This window comes from Larus michahellis, chromosome 1 (assembly GCF_964199755.1).
Source record: "Larus michahellis chromosome 1, bLarMic1.1, whole genome shotgun sequence".
Classification (NCBI taxonomy): domain Eukaryota; kingdom Metazoa; phylum Chordata; class Aves; order Charadriiformes; family Laridae; genus Larus; species Larus michahellis.
Genome location: NC_133896.1, coordinates 75,327,044 through 75,342,777, shown reverse-complemented (window position 1 = coordinate 75,342,777; position 15,734 = coordinate 75,327,044). Strand labels below are relative to the sequence as shown.

Genomic DNA, 15,734 nt, shown 5'->3' with positions numbered 1-15,734 from the left:
TCTCCACATAAAGAAAAAAGATGAAGATCTGAAGGTCTATATATAGTGTTTGCTAAAAACACCTCTTTGGAAACATCCTTTGCCAAATAAGTGCCAAAACTTCAAAGGCTGAATTATAATATTGAAATATTTGTAATACAAGTTTGTTTCTTGGGAGGCATGGCTGGCAGTCAGAGATGGCATCTTTCAGCTCAAAGACCCGTTCCAGGCAGTAACTGGAAATAGCTGTTTGGTGGCTTATGTGAAATGAGTCAATGGATCTCAGTCCAGCTCTCGATAAATTAGAGCCACATCACAAAAGCATCTGTAAGAGTCACTTCCTTTGTTGATGTCATTCTAAAGGCCAAGGACTGAATAAGGTTGGGAAAATGAGTTATCCTCCCTCAAAATAGCATGTTCCTTCAAAACATGAATTGCTTTTACCTAGGCTCTTTGGTGAAAGTACCCCAGTGTGTTTTCACAAAATATGAACTAATGTAAGTATTTCTTTAAGTAATATATGTAACCCCACACTTTCTCAGTAGGAAAAACCAAGGCCTGCTGACTTTCAACATGCTAGAACCACGCAAAAGGAGAGCGGACAACAGGGATATGCCCATCCCACACACTAACTGCATTTCTGCTTTCCAGAGCCAACAGAAGTTTAAAAGCTCCCAAATATTTTTCTTTAAGAAGATTTAGCTCACCTTGAATAAGCCACTCAATTTCAAGGACTCACACCATTAGGAATATTTGCCTTGTCTTTGCCAGTAAGGAGGCATGGCACATGTAATACAAACTCAGAAAATTAGAAAAAATAAGAATATTTTAAACTCTACTTTAAGAAAACAGAGTCATTTTAAGAGGACACAGATAATATGGGATCAAAACCTTTGATCATGAACATCAGTCTTCATTGCTCACCACATTCCCACAGAGCACTATATAAATCCCAGTGCATTAACTTTGTTAGAAACCAAAGCCATACACGTCACAAATGCAATTCAGAACAATAGTTCTGAAAAAAATCAATTATATTAATTAATTAATTTGAACTTCGTTGCATTTGGATGGCACAAAGTAATTGAATATAAACACATTTAATATTAGGGGATTGGCTCTCCTCAGTGAATTTAGAGATGCCGAGTTGAGAGAAAAGAGTGCGTTTCATTCAAAGAAGATGAAGGCCTTCTGAATTATGGTGCTTAGTAAACAGCTGCTAAACTGATTGAAGGATGCCTGTGAAGTACGCAGGGTCAAATGCGGTCAGCACCTCAAAGAGCACCGGATCTTTCAATGTTAAAAAAACACTTATAAAAGATCTTGGTATATTCATATATCCTCACTCTGCCTGTCACTTCAAAATACGTCCCAGGTATCCGCAAGAGTGGCTGGGTTATCCTGTGTCAGTCCCCTCTCCCTCAAAGATGATGTGAATTATACCACCAAATTCAATATGGGAAGTAGATTTAGCATCCTATCAACAAAAGAGGCTTCTTGCCTAGAAGTAGCATTGACTGAGGTACCAAAGCAAGCCAAGAATTACAAAGAAATTTGTCAGTATTCATTTTATTCATACATTGGTCATTGACAAATATTAATTTACATCCCCTTAATCTGGAAAGCCATTGAAATGCATTCAGCGTAGCTTCCTTGTAGAAAGTAGGGTTATCCAAATTTTACTTCCGTTAAAAGTCCTACACTCCTGGTCAAGCACAAACTACATTCCTCACCTATCCAAGGAAGAGAAAATAAGAGGAAAAAGCATAAGCAGGTGCAGGGCTTGCTATATCACAAGCAAAAAAGCCCCTATTTCCCTCCCTAGAAGTACATATATGATGGGAGGCTACTTCTGTAAGTGACTTCACCTTGTAAATCAGATGCTTTGTTGACAAGATGATCACAACCCTTGAATAGAAGGAAGCTGCACCCAAAGCACAGATTCAGATATTCCAGACAGAAGTCTGACCTTCCATCCAAGACAAATATGGAGCTTAATCTGCACTGCTCTCACTGTGGTTTATTAGTTTGCAATATCTAGAGAAGATTTACTTTATGATTCAAGGAGAAGGGGAGTGGTGGACCTTACTTAACCAACAACTGTGTGGTAAAATCCAGCCTTGCCTTGGCAGGCAAGAAAGGGAGGGAAAGCACTTAAATTCCACAGTGACAGAAGAAAATCTCATCATGCAACTGCATTCTTCAGCTGCATATAGGCAGATACAGATTCACTATCGTTCTCTAATGTCCTAAGTAAGCATACAGAAGCTTTTAGTCTCTTAGTCTGTATGGCAGCATTCTTTAAAGATGACACGACTGCTTCAGAGCACTTAGGCAAAAGAACCGAGAAAATATGTTTATGCTGTGTTTCTCAGACTGAGAAAATTACAGTCAAATACAAATAAGAAAGATACTGTCAAAACTAGTCTCAAAAGTGAGCTTCAAAAAAAATACAAAGAACACTAACAGGTTTCAGTGTTGTTTTTCTTCTTTTTTTTTTTTTTTTAAAAGAGAAATAATATGACCAATATTGTCATCAGAATTATTCTCTTGTAGCCTTTGCTCCTTAAACAACACAGGCTCATCCCACACTTGGGAGTCAAAATCTGAAACTGAGATTGGACTGTAAAACAAAACCAACATTAGCTTTCTAAATATTATTGCTTGTTTAATAAAAAGGGCAGAGGGAAAATTAGCTAAAATTACTTATCTTCATTAGAGTATAACAATTTCCCTTCAATTACCTCATAATTATTTCCTTTTTCATTTTTGACTGTCCACTACTCTTTCAGTCCTTTCAAATGCAGTGATCTAAAGCACCCATGCAAAAATGGATGTGTATCAATTTTTTTTTTCTAAACGTTGCTTTTGATTGTAAAGATTATTTTACAAAGCAGAATGTTATTTTGCTTATTTAAACAGATAACAGGGAAGCATATTTCTTCATTGTACCCTTAACATGGCCAGACTTTTGCATCTTACTGATGAGCAAAGGTGAAGGCAGCAGCATTTTTGGCAGGGTCCAAGGATCCTCTTTGCTAGTTTCCAGCAAAGGTGTTCAGCAAAGTTATTCCGTCAGCAGCCAGGCTGCAGCACAAGCTGTGAGCAGCAGCCGAAACCCACTGGTGTAGGTCAGGGTATATTCAGACTTGCGAAATTCTCTCATCTGGTTGGGTGATATCATGTTCATCTATTCTTCCTGAACACTGAAAAGGATTTGTTATTCTTTTTTCATTTGCCCTTCCACAATTGGCTTATGTGTCTGTGAGCAAAAGCAAACAGTTAACATGAATCGGGCGCCCTCTGGGATTAAATGGGGCTCAGAGGTATCCAAGTGTGAGCCTAAGGCTTTGGAGTTACCCATGAACCATAGCTGTCAGAGACGATGCTTTCAGTATGAACTTAGAGCAAGTGGCACTGTGCTAGCAGGGAACACGGCAAGTTGGACCGTGATGCCTCCTGAAAAACCAAGTGAAAAGTTCCTTTAAATCATCCTACAGTAACATCAGCACCACTGATACTAATCGAAGAAGCTGGGATTAGAGCTGCAATTAAGTCAACCTGAATATCCACATATTGGTTAGACCACACACACATCTATGGTCTGAGATTCACAGCACCATCAGGGGGATTCACCGTATCAGTACAGCATTTGTTTCGCACTCCTCATCGTGACAAAGTCCAGAGCAGTAAGTCTTGGAAGACAAGAGGACACATCACCGTTCCTGTCACAAGACACTTTGATACACGTTCACTTGCATCTAAATTACAGCCCATATGTAGTCAACCCTCTGGAAATGCCAAGAGTTACACGCTCAAACTGATTAGCTGGTAAACATGTTATAATCCTCGCCTGGACAGCTACATCCTTCTACCCTGCTGGCACAGCTGAAATCCAAGTTTTCATCCCATTCATTTGTTCTCCTTCAACACAACCTTAGCTACATAGCCTCAAATCTTTGGAGACAATTTGCTTTTCCTTGTGCACCCAGGGCTCCCAGTGACTTCAGTGCGTTCCTTCCTGTTGAAGGAATGGATGAATGTTGCCTGTAAACACTGCTAATTACTGAGAACTGGAGCTGGTCAAGAAGCGGTGTATGCTGCGACATTAAGAAAGAAGCTAAAAAGTTTTCCAATTTCTTTGAAGGTTTGCCAGCAAAGCTTGAAAATCTAGAGCATTCCACTTTGTTCTCTCCCCTTTATCACTGGCTCATGAAAAACAGACAGGGAGAGAAATGAGAGGAAAAAGACTTAACAGGGAGGAAGGAATTCCCTTCTGTACTCCCCTCATCTTCCAACCAAAATAACCAATTTTGTTTTTCCAGATCTTTATCTCCCTTCAATCTAAAAGCTGTCATTCTCAAAAATCTTATAATAAATTACCTGCAATTCATTTTCTTATCTGAAACTATGTCTGAAGATGACTGTTCCTAACACCACAGCTCATGATAACTTCCTGATTTCCAACCTGTGGTCCACAGACTCTGTCAGCAGCATGTGGCTGGTCAGTGGAACAGGAGTGTTTTTTAATCGAAGGTGCATGATGGTCTGAGAGTGTGTTGTGGTTTGACGGTAGTCTGTGGCTCACTAGACTTGAGAACCACAGCCTCAACTTCTGCTGCTAACCACTCCATGGCTTGTACAACTCAACCTCAGAGACAGCTGTAACACTCAGATTCAACTTAAGACTATCAGGGGGAGCTTTACAGGACTTCAGCTCACATGTATCTCTTCTAAGCAGATACTAAAGGTCATTTACATTCATGTTTTATACCAGATACACACGGTTTTATTTCCCGCTATGAGGATCCCCCTACCTTCCCATCACTAGATGTTTAATGTAACGTCCGTATTCTGCACTTTGGGCTTTTCAAGTACTTCAGAACATTCTCTGCTCTATAGATTTTTATCCATCTTGCTGTCATTTTGCCTGAATTCAAGTTCACTCAATTCTAGTTGGAATGACTCAAAGCATAACCAATTTACAGGAGATTATTCCAGGTATTTTTAACATAATTCTTTTTTATAAAGAAAAAAAATTCAAAAAATTTTCTAATTGCTACTTATGCAACTTAACCAGATGCTCACATAATACATATTTTATATGAACTCTCCTTTCTGTTAAAGTAAGCTCCCTAAGAAGATAAACAGGACAGAGTAGGGAAAGAGTCTCCATACAATGATTAGCCATATAAGAGAACCCACCTAATACATTTAAACATTAAATGGTCATCTATATACTTTGTTCACAAGATATTGAGAGGTGAATTCATAGAGAGCTCCTGCTTCTATGCATAGAGAACTTTGCTTCTATGCTCTTAGTCATTACTTCCTAAGATGCTACCTATGCCTGCTAAGATCGGAGAAGGACTAAACAATAAGACTTTAGTAGAAATTGTATTTAGAGTATAATCAGCATTGTTTCGTTTTGTTTCTGCCCCCCATAAACTTGAATGTGAATATTTCCTTTCCCACAGCATTTGCAGAAATCAAGATTCATGCTGTAACTAATTTCATGAAATTAAGGAAATAAATTATTTTAAACTGTAAGTAGGCAGCTTAATTTAGTAAGAGAAATTTTCTTTAGGCACAACAAAACTTTTGATTTACAGAAATGAAATACCACAAATTAGTCATGAAGAACACCAACTCACCTTCTCAACCTGAGTTCTTTACCACTTTAGCAGACTAACCAAGCACAAACAAAACCAACAAAACTCAGTGACAAAGATGCACGTTAATGACACCAGAAGTGATAAAATTCTGTTCTTTCACCTTATGTGGACAGTCAGAATCCGCTGCAATGCACTTAACTGCCTTCCAAGACATGCCACTATTACGATCGATCAGCACAATAAGAAAACCGTACTTGGTAAGCAAGTCTCACCAAGTGTATTTGCTACACAAATACCTGTTAACCAAAAGCCATTACTCCACTAAATAGGACTGTGCTTTAGCAGTTGGCTGTTACATGTTTTTAACAGCCATGCCTTTCATTGCTGTGTTATTGCCTAGTGTCCCACAGAGAAGCTCACCCACCGCACACAAAATTCCCTTATAGTTCCAGTTGTTAGAGCTTGTTAAATTATACTTTTAATTATTGTTAAACAGACTTCATTCTCCATATTCAGTTTCTGCAGTTTGTAAAAACAGGTACTCCCATTAAATCCTTACCTTGTGATTGAATTTGTTCTCCTTTCCTGCCCTGACAAACATTAAATACCACAAAACAGAAGAATGCAATTCTCTCTAACTTCAAGAAACAACAACTGCCTCTAATCAATGCTGTACAACGCTTTTGTCTGTGGAGCTACTAATATAAGCTTTCCTCTTCATACAGGACTCAGCATGCTAAAAATTAGTGACATTTTAAGTGGAACAATTTCATCATCAGGCTGATATTTGGCTAGTGTTCTGGTTACCTCCCTTAAAAGGCACCAGTGAGAAGGAAGGGCTGGAAACACATTATGCAACTATTCATTGTTAAAAAAAAACCCCACACAAATAACTAAAACAAATTTTAAGAGATGTCTGTGATGAACAGTTTTCCAATATACAAAGCAAGACAAAAGAAACCTGATGCCACTGAACTAATATCTGCTATTTCTACCTGGCTAATTTGGCAACAGGGAATTTTTCGTGAAAGGGAAGGTTCTTCTCAGTTATTATGGGAAGAAGCGGAAAGCTTAAGCCTGCGAGCTGCTCCTACCTTCTCCACATTTTGGTTCAGATTGAGCTCATTGGCCAAACAGGTAGCTCTGCACTGGGAAATAAAGGGGAGATATCAGGCCACATCTGTGTCCTATCACCCTCTCCTCTATGCTCAGCTGTGACACATGGAAATCTAAAATGGCTAATAAGCTCAGCTTCAAACAATGCTAAGGGGGTTCTGTGGCTAAGTAATCTGCATATTGGCTGGCTTGTACAAAACTGCTCTCCTGCAGACAAGAAATATCATTTAGAATGTAACTATCAGTTCAGCTATAAGTAGCTTCTTTTTTCACTAGTGCGCTCATAATAACACTGACGCTTTCTACCAAGGGAAGCTATAGCTGTTCTGGTGTTACATGGCAGTTGAGTCAGGCCTCTCTCAATATTAGATTCAGCTCTACTCATTCTAGAAAAAAGACAAGTAGAAAACAGTGATCTGTGGGAAAGGTCTGCTTTATCAAGCAATCCCCTGCAAGTGACTGAGCTCAAACTCGTAGTAGCGCCAGCCAATTCAAGGTTTGCATACATGGCAGAAACAAAACTACCTTGGAAATGAACGCTGTCCCTGGAAAACCCTTTTCCTACAGAGCAGACTCAAGAGTCTCCAAACTGACAGTGGTCTGGCAGGAAGAGGACATAGCTGTCCTCTGGGGGGGGTTCTCAGCGATATTGACAGAAGTTCATGGTAGAGCACAAGTGTGCAGCTAAATTGTCTCTCTGCTGCATCAGTGACAGGGACATGGAGCCTAACCTTGTACAACCAGGAGAGCCCCCTTAGCAAACACAACTCCCCACTTGTAACACGCTGCTTCTGTCAAGCAACTTTGGTTGTTTGCGCCCTTCTTAGCAGTAGCTTCAGGGTAGTCATGTGTTTTACGGAAGTTATGACTTTCATTCCTCGCCCCACCTGGTTTAAACTCCTGTGTATGGAAGCTGATTGTATTTGTAACTCCTATGACTCGGCATGACCCAGTATCTTCATTTTAATTGCACCCAATTTAAGCACAACTATATTTCTCATAGTGTTATTCTACTACAGTGGCTCACAAAAAGGGCCCTAAACCAAGTACTTATTTCTGGTAAGGTACCCACTTGACTAAAGTTTTCTAATTGTTTGTTGGAGGGGGTGGTTTGCTTGGTTTTCTTTTACTACAAGAAGATGTAATCGCTAAGGTTTCTTGCCGTATTTTATAAATGCACTAGCAGTGCCTTACTTAATGCAACATTACACACGATACCCTCAGAGAATTGTAAAGTGCTATCTTTATTACACATAGTAGAAAAAGGTCTCATGACCTTTCATCTGTTCAAAGATAACAAAAAGGGGTTTTGTTTCCACTTCTGCAGAAGGAAATTTAACAAGTTCCAACATGCCAAGATCTTTGCTAAGTTTGCAGCTCCTCTACAGTATGTCAGTGATCACAGGCTCAAACTCTGGAACATAAGAGACATAGCTATTGTAAGTTGCAATATAATAAACACTCTTCCTCTAAACACAGTTCCGCTCCCCATACAGATCCGAGTATCCCCTTATTTCTCCCTCCCATTCACCTGCCACCTATGATAATCTCAATCTGTTTGAGCAACATGTTCGCACCAGGCTATTACTTAATATTGTCTGTAACTTGCTACTAAAAGGTCAATAGTTATCTCTCTTTTTATTGCTTCAGGAGATCCTTACTTTCGTGAAATCCCATAATCCCAGACTACCATTTTAATCAACCGTTGTTCCCTTTTACTAGTAAAAATATTGATTGTCAAAGGAACAGTTGACTTCTAAGTATCATATAAGTACTCTTCTGAAGCAAGTTTATTACATTAAAATTCTAAATATCTGTTTTCTTCACATTCTGTTCAGTTGCAACGCTCATAAATCATATGTCAGTTAACAAATTGCAGTTTGCAGGTATAAATATTAAAGACATCAATCACAAACTAAATTCCAAATCTACAGTTCAAATCAGTATGCAAAATCCAATGCCAAAATTACCGAGAAATCAGAAAACCAAATATTTGAAGCATAAAGATTATTTTCCAATCCTCTGTTTTCCTTTGCTTTTTTAATCTCTACAAAGTATTAAAAGTGAGATATTAATGCAAGCCTCACAAAATTACACAATTTCACAAGTAAAAGACAGCATTAACCATGACAACTGCCCATTTTAATGCTTCTCATGCTGATAAAATTATTTATGACAAGGAAAATAAGTTTTTCTCCCAATAAATTCATTCACACACACACCCCCCAAGTCCCTGTTTTGTTTTTATTGTTGTCAAAGAAAAATGCTCTGTTGTTTCCTCATGCAGATGCAGTGGAGAATAATAACTGCCAAAAGTTATTCTGTAGTTTTAGACTACAGAGCTGCTGGACTTTTTGTACCAATCAAATGATGAAGTCTACTCTTCTGTGTTTGGCAACAACTAACTTCTGATCCTTCAAGAACAGATCCCCCACCTTAAATACAGTTCACCCTATACATTCACACTATGCACTAAATAACTCTTCCCCGAGTTCATACCCTATCACATTAGATTGTTACTTCTTTTTGCACAACAAAAGATGTTATTTAGTCACCAGACTTTGAAAAATCCTACATCAACCATCCCAAAGAATTAGACTTCAGTCAGTTATTTATCAAGCCCACATTTTCATGCTACAGTAATGCAATTACTACTGATGGCAGATCTGCTCTAAGTGCAGCTATATGTTGAAATGAGCTGCGAAAGAGAAGATTAAATGATTTCGTGGACAACAGTATGTTTGATTTACGTCAACTGTCATTACCCTAAGACACATAAAGCCTCTTTCTGTTGGACTAAAAACAAACCATTTACCATATAATATCAGCTTAGTAGTCTTTGTGATGATGAATACTGTGTTCAGAGAAGTAATTCTTTTCAGTGTAATTTACATGTCTACCCTGCATCTCCTAAAATACAAATATCAATGTTTATCAATTGGTTTTATATTTTAACTAAACCACAGCTGAAACTTGGTGGAAAGAACATTTTTATTAGAATAAACATAGACTGAGTGAAAACTGAATTTATAGGGAGAAGATAAGCTTTAAAAATGAGACAAACCCATTACCTAGACAGACACTGTGGACAAAAGCAGTGCTTCTCAAACTGTGACTAAGTTCCTTGTGGTCACTACAAGATTCAAGAGAGGTCTCAAACTATAGCAGGTAACTTAAATGACTAAAAACTTCTAACCACCATTCAAGCTTCAGTGGCATACAGATAGACGAGCCAAAAGGAGGCTACATAGAAGCCCGAGAAACAACAGCTAGGCCAATCTCACCCGTGTACACGAGAAGCCATGCAAACACTGAGCCCCATTCAGTGTGCCCTCCCATACCATTCCAATCCATGAGAGGCCCACCAGGGACTCCACTAAGCACAGGATCAGACCCTCAGAGGTCAGCACCAGAAGTTTGCACAAGCAGGTCCACAATGGATCATTTGACAGAAATCCAAAACTTCTGTTCTCCTGGGAACATTCCCTCATTGCGCACTGAGACCATAGGGTCCTGGTCCAAGTCCACTGCAAGTTAATGATAGGGTGTGGGTTTGTTGTTTGGGCTTTTTTATATTTTTTTTTTTAGAAAGACTAACTTTCTGCAAAAAAAAGCCAGAAAGAAATAAAACATGATACCTGTCTGCTGTAAATATTTGCTTCTGAGTTCTGTTTAACTAGTGGTTTGGGTGTTTCTTTCCCCTGAAACGTTTGAGAAATAAAATGTTTAATTTTGGAGTTTTCTTAATCTCCATTAAGCAATAATATTTAAATTGAACATATACTATGCCACGTACAACATGAAAAACAGCCAAATTCCAGTTTCATAGAACTACACAAATTTGACTTTTCCTAATCCAAAGCACGTTTTAAGAAAAGCAGGAAAACATATCTATGTATAGCACAGAAGATAAAACTGCATCAATTCCATTAGATACAGTAACAGACTTCTCATATGCAATGAGTATGGCCACTGCTCACCACCTCTCAGGTTAGTAGCCTACGGGCTAGTATTTCACTTAACTGCTCAGAGTAAAATTAAGACTGATACTCTTTCATCCCTAAGGTCCTAAAGGACAAGGAATGAAAGCAGTTTTTTTAAGATTTCTATATATATTCAGGCATCTTTTACAGAACACGCACAACAATTTAGTGAGATTTATTAGTGTTATATATGCTCACAAACAAGATCTACTTCAAGTAACTTCAAAAAAACTGTACTTGAAACACTGAATCAGCATACATAACAAAACCCAAAATCTCTGATCTCCAAAATAATTTTCACTGCCCTTCAGCAAAGAGCAAGTAAAAGCAAAACAACATGAATATATCCCACCAAATATCCTATAAGAAACTTTTTTTTTAAAAAAAAGCCAAACTTCAGCATTACTTTTATTCAGAGGCTACATCAAGGCTCACTTATTCCTATTCTGCATTTTGCCACAGGAAATCAGGTATGCAACATCAGCAGAGGCAGCCTTTTAGCGTGCGTGTGAACTCAATTATTCTAACCCAAGACATTTCAAATTAATTAAAACCAAACAAAACCAGCAGACATCTCATAGTCCTTAACTTTTATTTTGGCCACTGTAAATTGCCTAAAGATACAGCGCATGAGCCAGACTGCCAGATTATGGGCCCAATCCAAAACTCCTTTGCCTCTGAGGGAGACGTTACAGAAGCAGGGTTTGGGATTCGTCCACCTGACAGTGAAAACTTGTGAGGGTTTGTTTGTTTGATTATTTTTTTAAGCGCACTACAGAGATAATTTTGTCCCTTAATTTGTTTATTTATTTTTAAAGAGGGTGGGACACCCTTAAGGCACCTTATCTGCCGCTGGTACACCCCATACCACCACACGGTCGCCAGCCGCGCCTGAACCCGACCTCCCCGGTACGGTACCCCCAGACCCGCCTGACTGCGCCTCCCACCCCGCCGAACCCCAAGCTCGCCTCTTCGCCCGCCGCTGCCACCACACCGTGAGGGGACGGGCACCCTCGCCTCAACCGTCCGCCCCCCGGGGGATGACGGAGCGGCTGGCGGCCGCTGTGGCGGGGCAGCCCAGCGCCCGGCTGGCTGGCGGTCACAGCCACGGGGAGAGGGACGAACTCGGGGTAACTTGCGCCGCTGGCAGGAGGCGCTGCCGCTGCCCCTGCCCGGCCGGCCGCCGGGTGCAGCGACAGAAGTCACCTCAGGGGCAGCTCCCAAGCCGGGAGCCACCCCTGATCCTCCCGCCTCCTCCCAGGGCCGAGCGGCAGCCGGGACTACGGCGATGGCTGCTCCTGCTGCCTCACGGTGAAGGGAAGTGCGGGGGAGGGGGGACGAGGAAGGAGGAGAGGGAAGGGAGAGGGAAGGGAGAGGGAAGGGAGAGGGAGATTCCCGGTCTCCAATGACAGGGTTCCTTCTCCCGCCACGGGAAGGCTGCTCTGCCGGGGCCGGGCCGAGGGGCGCCCCCGAGGCGGCGTGCTGCGCCGGCTCCCCGTGGCACTCACTCACCTCCCCGCGATGCGCCGCCCTCCCGCCGCCAGCTCCTTGCTCGCTGCCCGCGGCCGGCGCCTCTGCACGCACGGCCCCCTCCTCCGCGCTAATGGCAGGAGGAGGAGGAGGAAGGCGGGAGGGTACCGGCGAGGGGCTGTTTACCCGGCGGCTCTCGCGAGAGCCCGGCACCTCCCACCCTGCCCGCGATTGGCTGCTGCCGCTGCTCTCCAGCGGCGCGGCGCGGCGGCAGGTGCTGGCGGAGGCTGGGCGGCCCGCGGCCCCCTGCCCCCTGCCCCCGCTCGCCCGCCCGCCCGGGTACCCCTGTGGCGCCTTCTCCTCTTTCTCTTCCTTCTCCCCCTTCAAAACAGCCGAAGGACCCTCAGGAGCGGCGGCCGGGGGCGAGCGGCCCCGCCTGCGGCTCTTGCCGGAGAGCCGCCGCTGCCCCGGCGCCTCAGCGGCCGAAGGGACTGCTTTTCAGCCAGCGTAAACCTTCGCTCTCTAGAGGCTCTGGCGGTAGAGACCACCGAAGGGCTCGTAAATGTGAAGAGATCTCCTGGTCAGGAGGGCACTGTTAAGCTTGCCTGGAGCGTAGGTAGGTGCCCAGATGCTGAAAGAGACGACGGCAGAATTAACTGGCAATAGTGCAATTTGGAGGCCTTTCATATCCTCTGCCCTACCAAAGTACAAGGGTAAGGATGTTGACGCAGATAGCTGAAAACCCTGCTTTGGTTTTGGTACTACCTGATCATAAAACAAAGCAGCAACGCTTATGGGGAAAGCTGTTATCCCAAGGATGCAGTGATACAGATTTCTTGCAAAGCCAGCTACGTCGAAGGCAAATCTCCGAGCTCAGATGGGAAGAATGACTGTCAATGTACTGCCGTCTTTTGCTTCTGTCACCACGTGCAACGTGTGGAAGCTAGTGAAAGTTTGTCCTAGTGTTATTGCTTGACTTGAGGATAGTTGATGACAAAGGGGATGTATTTGGCAGCTGCATTTAATCTGTTTTACCTCATTAGTCTTTATATAGAGACAAGGGTCTTAGGAGCTCTGTACACTAAAGCAAATTTCTTGCTCAGAGATCTTACAATCTCAGGACCTGCAAGTGTATCTACATGTCCCCTTCACCTGCAGGCAGAGCCAGGAGATTCACCATGGACCTCCCTGACCACTGTGGACCTACCTGCTGAGGCCAGTTTTCAGAAGCATTAGATTTGGTAGGTTTGAAAAAACAGAAGCCTAAAATTAGCATGTTTTAACTTGAATGCCATGCAAAAGTGCTTCCTGGAGGCACTGCCCATTCTGGTACCTGAACTCTGTTTCCACATATGGAGCCTGCGGTAATAAAGTTGTTGCACTCTCATTTACCATGTTGGAGTGTTGAAAGCACAAACATAACCCTGAAAAAGAATTAGCAAGAGGGGAAAACACTCTGCAGTATAGTAAGTAAATTCAAAATAAAGTGGTTACAGATCTAGAAAAGCGGTATTTCACTAACGCACTCTTCCCAGAGCAAAAGTCTTTTAAAATCTCTATCAATAACAATGGTAAGTGGGAGTGACAGACACTCCCCCAATAGGAATGGGGACTGATTTTGACTGGGTATTTCTGGTGCTTAAAAGTTTTGATTTCAGTATCTTGCTTCTGTCTGCTCCCCTGCTCTAAAGCTGTCAAAGGGAAGATGGGGGAAGCAAGGTCAGTCTCGGAGATGGTGAGGACCAACTGTGACAATGAAAATTGAATGAATATTCACAACATGATGTTACAGTTCCTGACTTGCTGCCACTGCTCCTCTTGTGGGTCCTGCCAGCACAGCACGTGGCAGACACTGAAAGTTTGTGGTGCCAGTGGAAAATTACTGGATTTTGTGAGTCCTGTGTATTGGGGGGAGGGGGAGGAAGTGAGGCAAAAAATAATTTAATTATTTACATGAGAGGAAGGGAAAACAAATGGTTCCTAAGATTGCAAAAATTACTGGCATATAAAGAACTAATCTCTTGTTTTAGATGAATGATACATATTTGTTTACATTGTCTTTTTTCCTTGTAATTCCATATAACTTTCCTCATAAGCCAGAAATCTGAGTTTTCCTAAATAGTCATGAAATCAAAGAGAACAACATTGTAACAATAGCACTAGGTGTTAATTAAGAGACCCATGGAAAAACTAAGTATTTCCTGTTTCTATTTTTACGTGGCTGTAAAAGTATTTGTTAGTCGATCTTCTGTTGCAAAACAAACATGGTTTATTTTAATTTTCTAATTTTACATATTTTTTTACATAGAAGGTTATCTTACTGCTATACACATAAAACGTTATCTTACTTGATCTTGCAGTGGGATCATCACTGTTGCAGTTGAAGTCAATGGGACACCTAATGTGAATGCAGTTAAGCATGTCCGTAGTCTTTGAAGGTCTGCATACTTAAAGAAAGTTACAACCAGATGCTCATCCTGAAATCAACCATGGCAGAACCAAACCTGCAAATAATGTCTGTGCAGGCAAATGAAGTGTGGAGAGTTGACAGAAATAAATTAGGTTTTAACCAAAACTGTGATGCAACTTAACAGTTATAAACAGCAGGGTTTGTCCAATAATTTCTATTTGTGTAGTTTTGCAGAGTTAGCCCTTGATTTAGTGGCATAAGGAGCTATTCACTACGCAGGAGGGCAACATCTCTTTAGGTTGCCAGGCATAGGACTTAGAAAAACATTTTGAAACAAAATCTTTGCTCTAAATGTGCATACTCCTGCACACTGTATAAGGTTCCAGCCCTGCAAGTTGCAACAAGGTGCAAAAGGTGCTTCTGCACCCTCTGCTCCGACGGTTCCGGCTGCAGCATCAGGATACACCCTGGTGCACAGCAATTAAAGGCAAACACAAAAGCCTAAATAACACTTGTCAAATTCCACTGAACCTCTGAAACCTTCAAAAAACTTAGGGGAAGGTCTGTAGCAATCCAAAACAATATTGTCCTCATTATTGTAACTCAAAAGAGGGATATCTTATCTGTGAAAGGACATTTATGTGTGGTTTTCATGTATATTTCTTTCTTCTGCAGTCAATTGGTGTAACAAATACAAATTGCTGTATCAGAGTCATGCTGGAGATGTCTCTTGGAAAGATTCTGGTGGTTTTTTTAACCATGAAAGGTCCTTCTCAGCATCAGAAATAACCGATAAATGTTTCATTCACAGGGGGCATTACAAGTAGTTTGCAACTGTTTAATCAATATAACATGTAGCAATCAATCCTGACTTCCCTTTCTTGCTTTCTTACTATTTCTCTATGCAATATATACCAGTTGTATTTCTTCAAAATAAGCCAAAAAATATCCAAACTTTTAAGATTAGTCAAGAACTAATGCAGACCTAGGTAAGCATAGTACAAGTCATACAGAAACATTCACAGAGATTTTCCAGTGTCCTATTATGGCTTTTTAGCTGCTCTTGATGCTGTTTTAAATCAAAATTTTACTTGTAACTCCCTGACCCACCTAAATAACAAAAGTACATGGTTTTGTTGTTTAATGTGTAGAAGGCCAGGA

At 41.3% G+C, this 15,734-nt stretch overlaps 1 protein-coding gene and 1 long non-coding RNA gene across 4 annotated transcripts in view; one reads left to right on the top strand and one right to left on the bottom strand.

The window, feature by feature from the left end:
* The window catches only part of STK38L (serine/threonine kinase 38 like), a 59,271-nt gene extending 46,910 nt beyond the window's left edge, over positions 1–12,361 (bottom strand). The window contains exon 1 of one of the 3 annotated variants that reach the window (XM_074587606.1): positions 12,206–12,361. The gene's annotated coding sequence lies outside the window, so the exon portion shown is untranslated. Of the gene's footprint in view, positions 1–6,153; positions 6,325–6,688; positions 6,704–12,205 lie in introns of those variants that run through there. The other 2 variants (XM_074587622.1, XM_074587613.1) reach the window with 2 other exon arrangements.
* A 58-nt stretch (positions 12,362–12,419) lies between these two features.
* Positions 12,420–15,283, top strand: LOC141743461 (uncharacterized). Its single transcript, XR_012587067.1, has 3 exons — positions 12,420–12,779; positions 13,322–13,404; positions 14,524–15,283. It is a non-coding gene; the product is annotated as an uncharacterized LOC141743461 (long non-coding RNA).
* Positions 15,284–15,734: the final 451 nt, after the last annotated feature.